General features: G+C 42.7%; 1 long non-coding RNA gene across 1 annotated transcript; it reads left to right on the top strand.

Annotated features, from left to right (window-relative positions):
* Window positions 1-402: 402 nt before the first annotated feature.
* Window positions 403-1764, top strand: LOC123049222 (uncharacterized). Its single transcript, XR_006423488.1, has 2 exons — window positions 403-769; window positions 1472-1764. It is a non-coding gene; the product is annotated as an uncharacterized lncRNA (long non-coding RNA).
* The last annotated feature ends 12909 nt before the right edge of the window (window positions 1765-14673 follow it).

Raw genomic sequence — 14673 nt, 5'->3', positions numbered from 1 at the left:
GTCTTATAGAGGCCTAGGGACGGCTCCGGCCGTCAAATAAGAGGAGGTGTCGACGTGTCCCTGCTGGATGCTCTGCCATACAGGAAGTTGAAGATGCCCCTGTACACAACCCTAGGCATAAAAACCGAAGACCAAAAACTGAACCCGAAAAGACCGAGACCGAACCCGAAAAGACCGAACTAAAATAGACCGAATAAAAAACGGTCTGCACAACTGTAAGACCGAACTAGTTACAGTCTGATTGTTCATCCTATGTTGAGGACCGAATAGCCTGTATAGACCGAATTTACAAAAGCCCATATGCAGGAATAGAAGACCATGTTTACCTAAGGCCCGTCTAGCGAGCCCAAGGTCACGAGCGAGATACACACAAACACACCTCAGGTCCTCACCTCACTATTCAATCGATTCACACAAATCTAGCCGCCCCCCTGCTTCACACAATGTTCGTCTTTTCTCTCTCACCAGGCCACCATGAACCCTAGCCGCCGCCCCTCGCTATGCCGCAATGCCGTGAGCCATCAGCGGTGAGGTGACGACCAGTCGACCATCATCCCCGATCGCCGTGCCCCGTGCGTCGCGCCGCCAAGCCAGACCCTCTTGTGTCGCTCCACTGCCTGTGACGTAGCCATCCACCAATGGTGCTCCATCTCCTGGTGACAAGTGTAGCTATTGGCCGCTGCAGTTAGTCACCACCTCTCGTCCTCTTCCAAGCTGGTTGCCGGATCGCCGGCTGCTGCTCTTCCCGTGCTCTACCTAGCAGCTGAAGGTGAGCAAACTACTTAATCTCTCTCTGTGCATATGTGATGTCCAGATTCTTATTCATTTATGTGAATCAATTAGGCTGTGTTTGGATGCACAATATCTAGAAACCCATAGTATTAAGAAACCACATTATTAGAATTTGTAAGCACGAAATACCATAGTATACAAATACTTTGGTATTTTGCAGTATCGGCAAAACATAGAGGCGTTTGGCCCTTGCGGGTATTTACTAGAGTATTATGTTTATTTTTGGAGTTATGTGATGTAACTAGCTGCAAAAGGAATAACTCAAATACATTTGTATGAGGGTGTACAAAATTTGCAGCTTGTATGCCAGACGCAACATCACAATCCATTGAGGTTACTAGCCGTGCCGCAGCTGCTCTTCTGTAAGAAACAGAACACGTCAGTTGTTGTTCTTCATGCTTGGTTAAAATAAAGAGGTTTGGGGTTGTTTTTTTAATACTTCAAAATTACCACGTTATCTGAAATACCACATCTTGTATATTCAGAGCAGACCTGTGTTATGTTGCTTTTATGTACTAGCCTATAATCAGTATCTTTTTGGTAGTTTGTATGTTCGTGTCTACTAGTTAGATGAAGGAATGGTTCAATAACGAGTAACATTGTTTTTAGTAGATGCTTTCTATACTGGAAGTTGAACATGAGGAGTTGAATAATAAAGATGATGCATTTGTGAGTGTAGAGGCAGAGGCGGATGCAGAAGCAGGAGAGGAATCAGTCTTACATAGCATCTTTGAAGATGAAGATGTTGAAGCAAAAGTTGTCGAAGGTGCCAATCCAGAAGCTACTATGTTGAAGTACTAAGCCCTCATGGTGTTTGCTTCTTATCGATTCCATGCGCCGATGTTACTTGATCTTACTTTTTGCTGTCAAATATAAATGAGTACGCATGCATGAATCTTGTTGCTGGTGAAGTGGTGATTACATATGGTGCTGATTTTCTATTTGAAGATTTTCATGTGGTGTATTGTATTACATGCAGATTGCATACATGTGTTCCTTGTTTGAATTTTTCTTATGAACACATGCTCTTCTATACAAATATTTGTTGTCTCTGTACACGCACCCCTTTTTACACACATGGACCTGTACACACACCCCTTTGTACACACATGTACCTCTGTACTCTATGTAGTTTGTATATAACAGGTCCTGAAAGTAACATAAATATGAGTTCTACTCCATCCATTCTTAATATTTGTCTTTCTAGTGATTTCAATAAGTGACTACACACGGAGCCAAATGAGTGAATCTACACACTAAAATATGTCTATATACATCCGTATGTGATAGTCCATTTGAAATCTCTAAAAATACAATATTTAGGAACCGAGGGAGTAGTAATTTATTTGGTCTGTTTGGTCGGGACCGAAGACCGAATAGTAAAGACCGAAGACCGAATAGTGAACAACTGAAAAGACTGAAATTATTTTGGTCTTCAATTATGGAAGACCGAATTTTTGAAAGACCAAAAAGACCAGACCAAACAAACCGAAAAGACCGAACGCCCGGGCTGACCTGTATGTGTGGGCTAGTTGGGTTGTTGCTGGAGTAGGGAAGGCACAGGTGGGCTGCGCTGGGAGGGCTCTCCCTTTTCTCCTTAACTCTGTAAATTTAAATTCACAGCCATAGAAAAGGAAAAGGCCAGGGATAATGGAGAGGGGTAATGAAGAAAAACAAATACCCCTAGACTTCTGGATGTATGCACAATTTGAATAAATTGCTTTGGGTATTTTTAGAGATAGAAAAATAAATCAAGTTTGTATTAATTGCAAACTTGATGCATTTTTTAATCTAACCAAAACAACACCAAATGAGTTGAAATTTGGCAGTGATGTAAATGGCATGGTCTAAAATTTATAGGAAAAGATTGAACATTAAATTGGGGCAGGAAATAAAATACCACAATTTAAATGGATTAAAGAACAAGGAGAAGAAGATGATCAAGCAAGGTTGTGGGAGTAGAAGAACATGGAGTTGAGAAAGAGACAATGCAGGGGTTGATCACACACTCAAGCACACAACAAAAACAACCAGCAAGTATGCCTATGCATTATGATCCATGATAAGAATGGCAATGCAATAATAACAATGATGCACATGATGCAAGAACAAAATATATGACAATGCACTCAACATGATCATGGCAACAAACAATTGAAACACACGAGGGCAACGGAAATAAATGGAAGACAACTAGAGCAGCAATCTCGGGGCGTCACAACACTCCCCACTAACAGAAGATCTCGTCCCGAGATCTTAGGAACGAAACATAAGAGAGAGTGGAAGGTGAAAATGAAAGGAAATGAACGAAAACCCGAAGAAGAGAATCGACTGAAAAGGACTCATCCTGACGTCGAACTTGGAAGAATTTGTGAACACTCTAGAAAAATTAGAAGAGTCAGGTAAGATCCCGGGGAAAAACCCATGGGTTATGGGCCCACTGAAAAGAAACACCGTTGAAAACGATTAAAGAAGAGAGATGATGCACCAGAACATTTGAAAGACTTGTATGAGTTTACCACCTTGAATTAATTGAACATAAGAACGAATCTTCTGAGATGTCTTCAACACTCCAGAATGATTAAATTTTGAGAGGCGAACACGCAAGGGGAAACATTTGGCCAAGAACAGGAATATGATCAATCTGAAAAACTTGAACTGAATCCACCGGAAAACAAAATGAGACGAACAATGATGAACTAGACGAGAATTCCTAGATTGAGACAATTGAGGAAAGAATGAAGAGGCTTCGCACGAACAAAATGGATACTCGATTCGATACTTCGGATACCGTGAAGAAAAATGGCGGGTGGGTGGGAAAAGAAAACACCTTGGGACGGGAAACGACATCATTGAGAAAAGAAAAAAGTTGATCTTGCAAAGATGAATAGGATCTAAATAGCTTGAGGAGAAGTTCACCGGTTGAAAAAAGAGTTGACGTTGCAACGATTGAAAAAATAACCGCGTGATCCTAAACAAAATTTGAAGGGGAAGAGTAGTAGAATCAAACACCTACGTCACAAATCCTAACCAGAGCGGCGAAGGGGATAAAGAGTAAAAAGAATTCCTACTCTCCGATATAACTAGACTCTAAAATACTTTTTCTTCTAGACTAGACAACGGCCAAACTACGATCAATCAAGGGGGCTCCTATGGTCGGTCGAGGCTCTGATACCAACTTGTCACGCCCAATATGCGATCCAATCCGAGAAAAACTCGGAGGCCCACCAAGGATAAAGTAGCATATTGAAGACGCTTTGCAAGGTGGGTATCATTACATCGTACCATATACATAATAGATGGGGATACATACAAAGGCATACAAACGCCCCATGAATACATCAAACATCATACAGAAGAGCAGCATCTGACTACGGATGAAACACAAATGAAAACTCAAACGACATCAACCCTGCTAGCCCAGGCTGCCGACCAGGAACCTATCACTCGATCGGAGAAGAAAAGAAGAAGCAGAAGAAGAACTCCAAAACAAGGAAGCATAGCTCCCACGTCATATCATCACATTACATGTACCTGCATCTGTTGTTGTAGTAATCTGTAAGCCACGAGGACTCAGCAATCCAATTACCATGGGTATCAAGACTAGCAAAGCTTAATGGGTGTGGAATGGATAAGTGGTGAGGTTCCAGCAGCACTAAGCATTGTATGGTGGCTAACTTATGAGTACAAGAATAAGAAGAGTAACTACGCATGACGGTCTCAAACTAGTAATGATCAACAAGTGATCCTTAACTACTTACGAGTCAAACATAACCCCACCGTGTTCTCTTCTCGAACTCACTCGAAAAGAGACGGTCATGGTTACGCACGAGGTTGGTGTATTTTAATTCGGATCTGGTGTCAAGTTCTCTACAACCGGATATTATAAATTTCCAATATGCCACATAACCGCGACCACGACTTCCGAAAAGGTTTAACCCTGCAGGGTTGCTCCAAGTGGTCCATTATAAATTCCACGCGCATCCGATGGGACATCCTCACACCATGAAGAACACAATGCTTACGATAAGGAATTTCGATGGACAAGCATCTCAGCAAAGGCAAAACTAAACCAGCAAGACCACCCGGTGTGTCGTCACCCCGATAGGAGCCACGCGTATCTCGTTCTCAGGACCACATCGTCTATGCAAAGTGGACGATAGCCAAAATGCCATCGAGTTGCCCCAAGGCGGCACCGCCGACTACTAGGTAGATGGACAAACACTCATGACGAGCAGTGGCCCGGTTTGTTGATTAATTATCCACGGGGTCCAGAAAAGTCGCTATGCAAGTTTTAGTTGTTATTAGGCAAATTAAAACCAAGTTGGGCCTTGCTGGAGGAGTTTAAACCAAAGCGAATGGACATGGGGTTCCCATACACCCACATGTGTTAGGAGCGCTCGTCAAGGAACATAACACCGGTATGACGGAAACTAGAGTGGCAAGAGTGGAACAAAACACCAAGCAAAAGGCTACGCCTTCCACCCTTTACCAAATATATATATGCATTAATTAAATAAGAGATATTGTGATATCCCATGATATCCATGTCCCAACATGGAACAACCAGCAACTGCACCTGCAACTAGCAATGCTATAAGAAGGGCTGAGCAAGCGGTAACATAGCCAAACAACGGTTTGCTAGGAAGGTGGAAAAGGTTAGAGGCTTATCATGGCAATTTGGGAGGCTTGACAAACAAGTGGTAGGTAGCGCGACATAGCGATAGCATCGAGACAACTAGCAAAGCAAAGATAGTAGTGATATCCAAGGTAATGGTCATCTTGCCTGAAATCCCGCTCGGAAGAAGATCGAGTCCATGAAGTAGACGAGCCAACGTAGTCGAACACATCCTCACAATCACAATGACATCGGAACTATTGTGAATAAGCACAACCGGAAAGAAGCAAACAACACGGTAAACAAACAAGCATGACAAGACATGATGCACAATCAAGCATGATGCATGACAAGGTTAAATGTTGTTACTCATGGCAAGAGACGATGCATGAAAGAACCCCACATCAAAGAAAGTTTAAATGAGTCCGAAAAAACAAACAATTCTGAAATGTCCCCATATGCAAATTTCGAATTTGGTACTGTTCTGCCCTAAACCACAGTTTTAATGTTGTTAAATATGCAAAGTAAGTGCACCATGTTTATCTACACATCTTTCTACCCTGAATACATATACAGTTTATTAATTGGGTGCTACGGTTATTTAATTATGAAATAAGCCGTTTTAACATGTCATTTATGCAAATTAATTCAAACATCACATTTAAACATTTTTTACATGGATGAAGGGAGCATATTATGAAAGTAGATGAAATTCTAATCATTTTACATATATGACATGGTTTATTATGATGCATGCATGGATATTTAGATATGAGCAATGCAATTTTAATGGCATTTCCTGGTATTGCTATGCAATAACAGGTTTATTGACAAAATCGCAGAGACGGGAAAAAATATCATCGGGCCGAATCTAAAACAGTGGCAGAGGCCCTGGAGGATTTGGCCCAAGTGCGAGTGTGTGTGCAGAGAGAAGAAAAATAACAGAGCAAAAATTGAAGGCGCCCTGGATATGGAGCGCTGGAGGTGACCAGCTGAGCTGTGAAGCGTCTGTGTACAGGATAGGAAGACTATTTACTGGACGAACTACAGAAGGCCGGGCCTTTAGAGTCATGGCTCGCCGGCGTCAAAAGCGAGCAACACAGCGAAGATTGAAGCTACCGGACAGCAGCCGGCTTGCGGAAACCTAAGAAGGTAGCAGCCATGGAACGCGCATGTGCTTGGCCTAAATAGGTGGGAATGCCCCTGGGCTCGATGCTCTCGGCCATGGCAGCCCTAGCTGGACTGGAGATGACGTGTGCTTGGATGCATGCAGGTGCATGCGTGGTTGTAGCAAGGATGGTCGCGAGGGTGTTTGTGATGCAGGTGGACTCGCTGAAGATGTACATCGGATCTGAACCCAAGCGGAGCAAATAACAAAGAGAAAGGGTTGGTCTTGCAGGTGGGGGCGCTCAGCCATGGCCTCGATCGGTGGGGCATGCAGGCATTCGGCAAGAGCTGCAATTCATCCCGGACATGGAGAAGAAGACGACCGGAGCCGCGTGGTTGGTGCTCTACGGCTACTGTGCGTTGGTATTGTGTGTGAGCGCGAACGTAGAGGGCAGAGTGCATGCGGGAGTGTGCAGGAGCATGCGAGGTGAGTTCCAGAAACTCTCCCATGGCGGATATAAAATAGGCAGGCTTGGGAAGATGACTATGGTGACGGAATTGAACCGGAGAGAGATGGGGAGGATCGGAGCTTCACTATGGGGGTGCTGGTGGAGTCATACAAGGTCGACGGAGATCAGACACGGTGGGAGGATGCGCTGATCGAGGCGGTGCTCGGCTCTGTGAAGAAGAGGAAGCAGGGGAAGAAGACGGCGACGGCGACGGGGCACTGGACTTGGCGATCCGGCTCGGGGAGGTCGTGCGAGGGGTCGCTCCAGAGGAAGAAGAAGGCTGGCGGCGACGGTTTGGCCCGAGGAAGAAGACTACAGAGAGGACATCGGGGAAGGAGCTCCCGGACCGTGAGGTGAAGGTACTGGTGGCGGAGGTCGTCATGGCAACTCTTGCACCGAGAGGAGGACGGAGGCGGCCCGGGTCAAGCCGGGCTCGAGCTTGAGCTCGGCTCGGCCATGGCGACGGCGGGTGCGTGGGTGGCTTACCTTTGCGGTGGTAGGAGGAAGAGGAGGGAGGAATGGAGGGAGGAGGAGGTCTAGGGCACCAGGGTGATCTTATAGAGGTCTAGGGACGACTCCGGTCGTCAAATCAGAGGAGGTGTCGACGTGCCCTCTTGGATGCTCTGCCGTATAGGAGGTTGAAGATGCTCCTGTACGTGTGGGCGGCGTTTCCTATTTAGCACTGCAGGCGCCCCTTTGAATGTATTTCGCAAACTGGCGCCTGCAGCGCCCCTTGCTGGGCGGGCCCGTGTAGAAGTTCCTCGGGCTTTTTTCTTCTTCTATGTTTTTGGAACGCAAAAAATGAAGAAGAAGAAGGTTGTGAATCTAACATGGGACGTCGATCGTCGCAACATGTTTGTGTTACCACCCCGCCGCGTAGTTAGTTCTATTAAGTTACAACCTTCCATCTCCTTTATTCTCTCCTTTTCCTTTTTTTCCTTTTCCCTTTTCCTTTTTTTTTTCTGGTTTTTCCTTTTTGTACGACCAGGTTCCCCTGCACCACTTTGAATTTGATGATTTTGTTTAAAAAACGATGAACTATTTTGAAATTCTATGAACTTTTTCAAATTCGATGAACCTTTTTTCAATTTTGATGAACTTTTTTTATAATCGATGAACTTTTTTTCAATTTTGATGAACTTTTTCTAAGTTGGTGAACTTTTTTCAAAATCGGTGAACTATTTTTTCAAATTTGATGAACTTTTTTATTCAAAGTTGATGAACTTTTCTAAATTGGTGAACATTTGTTCAAAATCAGTGAACTATTTTCAAAATCGATGAAATTTTTTTGAAATTTCATGAACTGTATTCTAAATTTTGGGAACTTTTATCAAATTCGTGAAGTTTTCTCAAATTCACATTTTTTCAGTTTGTACGAACCTTTTTCCATTTTTTATGAACTTTCTTGAAACTCACGTTTTTTATATTGTGCATTCATTTTTATTTTTATTTTATTATAAAAAATAATATGCGTAACAGGCTGGGTATATAATAAGGGCTGTTTGTCCTCAAAATAATTATTGTACGGTGTTCAGCCGAGTGGTTGTGTTTGAATGTTATCGCAGTGGTGGTCAGAGATCGAATCCTCGATCTACCGTATTTCCCAGCATTTTTTGCGATCTAACAACCTCGCTGCATTTCCTGGGCCGGCCCATTTCGCGACCATGTAGGCGCCAGCAGGGCGAATCAGCGCTTACAACGCTGTATAGGAGCTCCCCATGTGGGCTGGCTGGGCTATTGCTTGAGTGGGGAAGGCCTAGGTGGGCTGCGCTGGAGGGCTCTCCCTTTTCTCCTTAACTCTGTAAATTTAAATTCACAGCCACAGAAAAGGTGTTACTCAAAAAAAAGCTATAGAAAAGGAAAAGGCCGGGGATAATGGAGAGGGGCGAAGAAGAAAAACAAATACCCCTAGACTTCTGGATGTATGCACTTTTTGAATAAATTGCTTTAGGCATTTTCAGAGATAGAAAAACAAATCAAGTTTGTATTTAATGCAAACTTGATGCATTTTTAACCTAACCAAAACAACATCAAATGAGTTGAAATTTGGAAGAGATGTAAATGGCATGGTCTAAAATGTATAGGAAAAGATTGAACATTAAATTGGGGCAGGAAATAAAATACCACAATTTAAATGGGTTAAGAAGAAGGAGAAGAAGATGATGAAGCAAGGTTGCGGGTGTAGAAGAAGATGCAGTTGAGAAAGAGACAATGCAGGGGTTGATCACACACTCAAGCACACAACCAAAACAACCAACAAGTATTCCTATGCATTATGATCCATGATTAGAATGGCAATGCAATAATAACAATGATGCACATGATGCAAGAACAAAATATATGACAATGCACTCAATATGATCATGGAAACAAAAAACTGAAACACACGAGGGCAACGAAAATAAATGGAAGGCAACTAGAGCATCAGTCTTGGGGCATCACATATTACACCACGCATGGACCACTATCTAGCATGCATCTAGTGTATTAAGTTCAAGGAGAAACGCAGTAATGCAATAAGAACGATGAAATGATGTAGATGAGATCTATTCATGTATAGCCCCCATCTTGTTATCCTTAATAGCAATGATACATGCGTGTCTTGCTGCCCCTTCTGTCACTGGGAAAGAATACCGCACGATCGGACCTGTCACAAAGCATCTCTTCCCATGGCAAGAAAAATCGATCTAGTTGGCCTTACTAAACCAAAGATTTGAAGAAGAAATATGAGGCTATAAATAATCATGCATATAAGAGATCAAAAGAAGACTCAAATAATATTCATGGATATAGATCTGATCATAAACTCAAACTTCATCGGATACCAACAAACACACCACAAAAAGAGTTACATCAAATAGATCTCCAAGAGACCATTGTATTGAGAATCAAAAATGAGAGAGGAAGACATCTAGGTACTGCCTATGAACCCGTAGGTCTATGGTGAACTACTCACGCATCATCGAAGAGGCACCAATGAGGACGCACTACTAGGGAAAAGCCTAGCAGTAGTGCGGGTTTTAGGCCTACCAGTAGCTTGGGTGAAAGCGCTACTAGTACGGTGCTACAGCTAAAGGTTAGCAGTAGCGTGGGTTTACCCGCGCTACTGCTATATCCACTTAGTAGTAGTGCTTCCTTGAAAGGGCACTACTAGTAATTACTAGTAGTGCCTCTCGCGGCCCACGCTACTACTACTATTTCGTATTATATTTCTTTTTTATTTCATGTTGTATTCATACACCTTTATACAAGTTTTCATACATCAGCAATTTGGATATTGTTTTTACATCATAATGAGTTATTACATCACTGGGTGAAAGAACCGTGGACTAGTTTCAAGTGGATGGACATCCACTTGAAACTAATCCGTGGTTGTTTCAACCAATGATATAATAAATATCATCATCATCATATCATTAACAACTTATCATCATAATACATCATTGTCATATAACACCTCCTCATGATCATCATTTTCATCAATGGGACATCATATAGCAAGTTGGTCACTAGTCATAATCACAACTCCTCCTCATCATCATCAACTCTAACACATTGTACCACATAATAACACATTGTACCTAGGACCTACTTCTCTCTCATAGGACCTACTACCTTCTCTTAGGTAAAATAGCATAAAACAAGATAGGCCCTGACTCTCCATTATGGAGGATGGAGATTATCATGTCTCCAATTCTTTCCCTTCGCACAATGTTGCTTCCAAGTAGCTCCCTACGATTGACCATACATTTTTTCCATTCTTTGATTGTCATGTCTTCACCGGTTTTAGAAATCCGATATGGATAGGTGTGATTCGTAGGATGACCTGCCCGTATGTTCAAAACATCAAGGCGACCATTCTGAAACATCAGATGAGGCACAGAATCCTTTGGGATTTTCTGCTGAAAAACATAGTAATAACTTCGTAGTTAGCAATGTAGTTCAGTTTTAGAAGAATTTATGCAAAACATGCACAGATGTCGTAATAGTAAAAAATCTTACCATGGCATCTCCATGGATGTTACCGTAGTTCAACACATGCACTAGTGGCACGTATTGACCATAATGTGGAGGAGTTTGATAATAGATATTGTAATTCTCAAGATCAGTAATAAATGAGCTCAGATGATTTTTCTCCTGATAAGTTAATTCTGAGCCATCGCTGTAGTAGGTTCTGTCTACCATCTTTCACACGTTCTTTTAAGAATGAAAATAAGCTATCAATGGAAATAAGCTGTCAACTATTTTGAAATAAACAATATAAATTACTTAATAACTATGTTTGAGAAACTCACATAGCGGTAGAATTGGAAGGGTGTCAACAAGGACCCAAATGTCCATATTGTCTTCGGCGATGTCAGGATCACCAAGATCCATGGTAACAAGGATATCCTCGTGAAATTCATACATCTTGCAAAGTGCTTCCCAATTCGGGCAACCAAAGTGGGTTACGCTCTCAGAATTGTATAGATTTACTTCAAAATCCATACCATGCTGGGTCCTTAGGTGAATTTTCTTTGTTTCCATACTTTCATGATCTTCAAAGTCCATCCTCTCCAAGACATAGCGTCTTGCATGGGATAAGCTGGTCGAATTGTAAAAGACAAAAATTACACGTTGAAGTAATTGAAGTCGTGCTTAATTACGAAAAAAACTTGTCGTCGTTGCGTACCGTTTCAACATCAAAGGTCTCCTGGAGCTTAATGCTGAAGCGCCGAACTTCGTCCAGGTGAGGCATGTCGCACAGACCTCGGTCGTCGTTGCACCAGTCGCACTCCCCCGGGAGACTTTCGTCGTCCGATGACGACATTTCCTATGTTCATAATTCGAAGATTAAACTTGTACAATTAAATATATGTACTACAAAAACTAAATTAGATCATTATTATTCATCATGGGTTGACTATCGGTATGCCGAGTGTTTTCTTGAAAACTCTCAGCTCACATGGTGTATATATTCGACCGTCAGTGATGGTCGCTCCTCCCTTCGTGCCCGAGTGCATTACAGCAAAATGTCTAGCACACGGGAATGAAGGAGAAGCAACCCGCACGACAACAGTCGGGATTCTTCGTCCTCTCATATATGGTGGAGACTCCCCCTCACTGATTCCTCTCTGACATTTGCCACCGTCAGTGATGGTCGTTACTCCTCCTTCCCCTAGTGCATAACAAAGGTCTAGCACAAGGAGAAGAAGGAGAAACGACCCCCACGACAACAGACGGGATTCTTCTTCTCTCATACATGGTGCAGACTTTCTCCCTCACTCATTTGTTGACTTTCATGTCTGGAGCCTCGACAGACTTAAAGTCAACCCGAAATGTCGTTTAATTATCTTTCTAGAAAATCCAGGCACTCGATATTTCCTACATATTCTAGCACAAGCCATTCCAAAATTCACGGAAAAATACGGCATGACCTTTGCTAAAGAAGGACATATCGAGCGCCTGAAATTTGCCGGAACAGAAATTAATCAACACTCCGGCAAAACATAGGCCACTCGGAGGTGTAACCTGCAAACATGGCCGGCCACTTGGGCAAGCACATATCCTATTTGAGCAACACAAGATATACATGTTTATATCTACATCATATGAGCATTCAAACTTGATGGTCATTGCATTTCAATGGTTGAAAATATGAACAAAAACATATCAAAATATCTTATAGGACTCATATTGACATGGAGATTTGGCTGGTCTCACCTTGAGGTCGGAGGGGGTCGGTGACGGGGATGACGGCGGGGATGATGGAGGGGCTCCTTGATTTCTGCAAAAACAAAAGCCCTATAAGCTATCAACTAATCAAATGCACACGCCTTGCATAGTGGGGGTCCAATTTGAGCATTCAAAATAGGAGTAGTTCTCCAATCTGAGCATTCAATAAGCAAAACCACATCGTAAAATAAATAAGTATTCTAATTAGCATGCATTCAATAAGCAAAACTACCAATGTATATAGCTAGTAGCTTTCATTACTTGCTGGATAAAGCTTTAATAAATTTCTAGGTGGATAAGTGTATCCCTATGATTGGCTATAAGTCTCAGAATTCAAGTTACACTATGCTGCCTAGACTTTTTGGGGCATAGGGTAGATTTCACAAATCATCTCTTGCGTTCGTACCTCGTCGAATATTATCACTAATACATCTCGAATAGTATCATACATATAACATCACTAATACAGCTAAAACCCTAGCGAACGACGGGTATCGGCGCGGGCGGTGGACACCCAAAGAGAAGGAACCATCACAGGATCATAGCTCTAGTGAGATCCCTGAAGAACCTGCCAGGTATTGGAGAACTTCCCTCCAACGCAACCATGTAGCAACGGACGTGCTTATCCTCCTAGATGACACGGTGACGTACCACCTCCGCGGGGCCCTCAAGCCTCCGCACCGTCACTGGCCCACGCGACCACCACCAAAGAAGGTTTGGGTCAACGACGGGCTGGCTCCTCACCAAGCTGCACCCCCCGGTAGGTAGCACCTCCCAGTACCAGCCCGGCAGAGCCCAGTCCCGGACATGGCCCTTCTAATCGACGATGAGGATGCAGGATAGGCATTGTCGATGTCGATGCGGGAATAATTGCTTTAACTAGAAAAATAACAATAAATGCGACATATTCAAAATATGACATGTCCACTTCAAAACGAATCAACCTAGAATACTATTAAATACACCTAAAAATAAACCAGTTCTATTAATTTTCTTACTAAAAATAAACTAGTTCTATAGTAAAATTTTAATTAGATCATCAAATCTCATATACCTAAATTTCTTACTAAAAATAAACTAGTTCTATTAATTCAACTAAACACTTACTATAAATAAAAATAAACTAGTTCTTACTAAAAATAAACTAGTTCAACTAGTTCTATTAATTTTCTTACTAAAAATAAACTAGTTCTATTAATTCAACTAGTTCTTACTAAAAATCAACTAGTTCTATTAATTTTCTTACTAATTCTATTAAACACTTACTAAAAAATAGTAAAAAAAACTATATTGTATATTTTCTCTAAACTAAACACTACTGCCCTAATTAACATCTAGTTAAACCCTACTGCCCTAGTTCTTAAGCATCTACAGGTACTAACTAATTAGATGAACCCTACCTAGGTACTTAAGCATCTACAACTACTTAAGCACCCATTGATGAACCCTAGGAATTTGTCCTAAAAACTAATTAAGCATGTACAACTACTGCCCTAATTAACATCTAGTTTACAATTAAGCATCTACAACTACTGCCCTAATTAGCATCTAATTTGATGAACCCCAACTAATTAGATGAACTCTAAAATTTGATGAACCCTAGGAACCCTAGCTAGGCAGAGGTAGGGGAGGAGGAGGAGGAGGTGTAGGCATGCTCACCTCGGGCGCCGGCGGAGTTAGGGAGCGGCCGAGGGAGGGGCACGCGGCGTCGAGGTCAGGGTCGGGGCTCGGGCACGTGGCGGAGGGCGGCGATGTAGGGCGGCGTCGGGGTCGGGGGCGGCGTCGAGGTCGGGGTCGGGGGCGGCGTCGAGGGCGTGCGGAGGGCGACGGGAGAGCCTGTGGAGGCCGACGGCGATGTAGGACGAGGACGGCGGCGACAGCAGACGAGTTGGATTTGGGGGAAGTGGCTATGGGGAAGAAGAACCGTCAAAA

The sequence above is a fragment of the Triticum aestivum genome, chromosome 2D (genome assembly GCF_018294505.1).
Source record: "Triticum aestivum cultivar Chinese Spring chromosome 2D, IWGSC CS RefSeq v2.1, whole genome shotgun sequence".
Classification (NCBI taxonomy): Eukaryota; Viridiplantae; Streptophyta; class Magnoliopsida; order Poales; family Poaceae; genus Triticum; species Triticum aestivum.
This window is presented reverse-complemented; position numbering and strand designations above follow the sequence as displayed.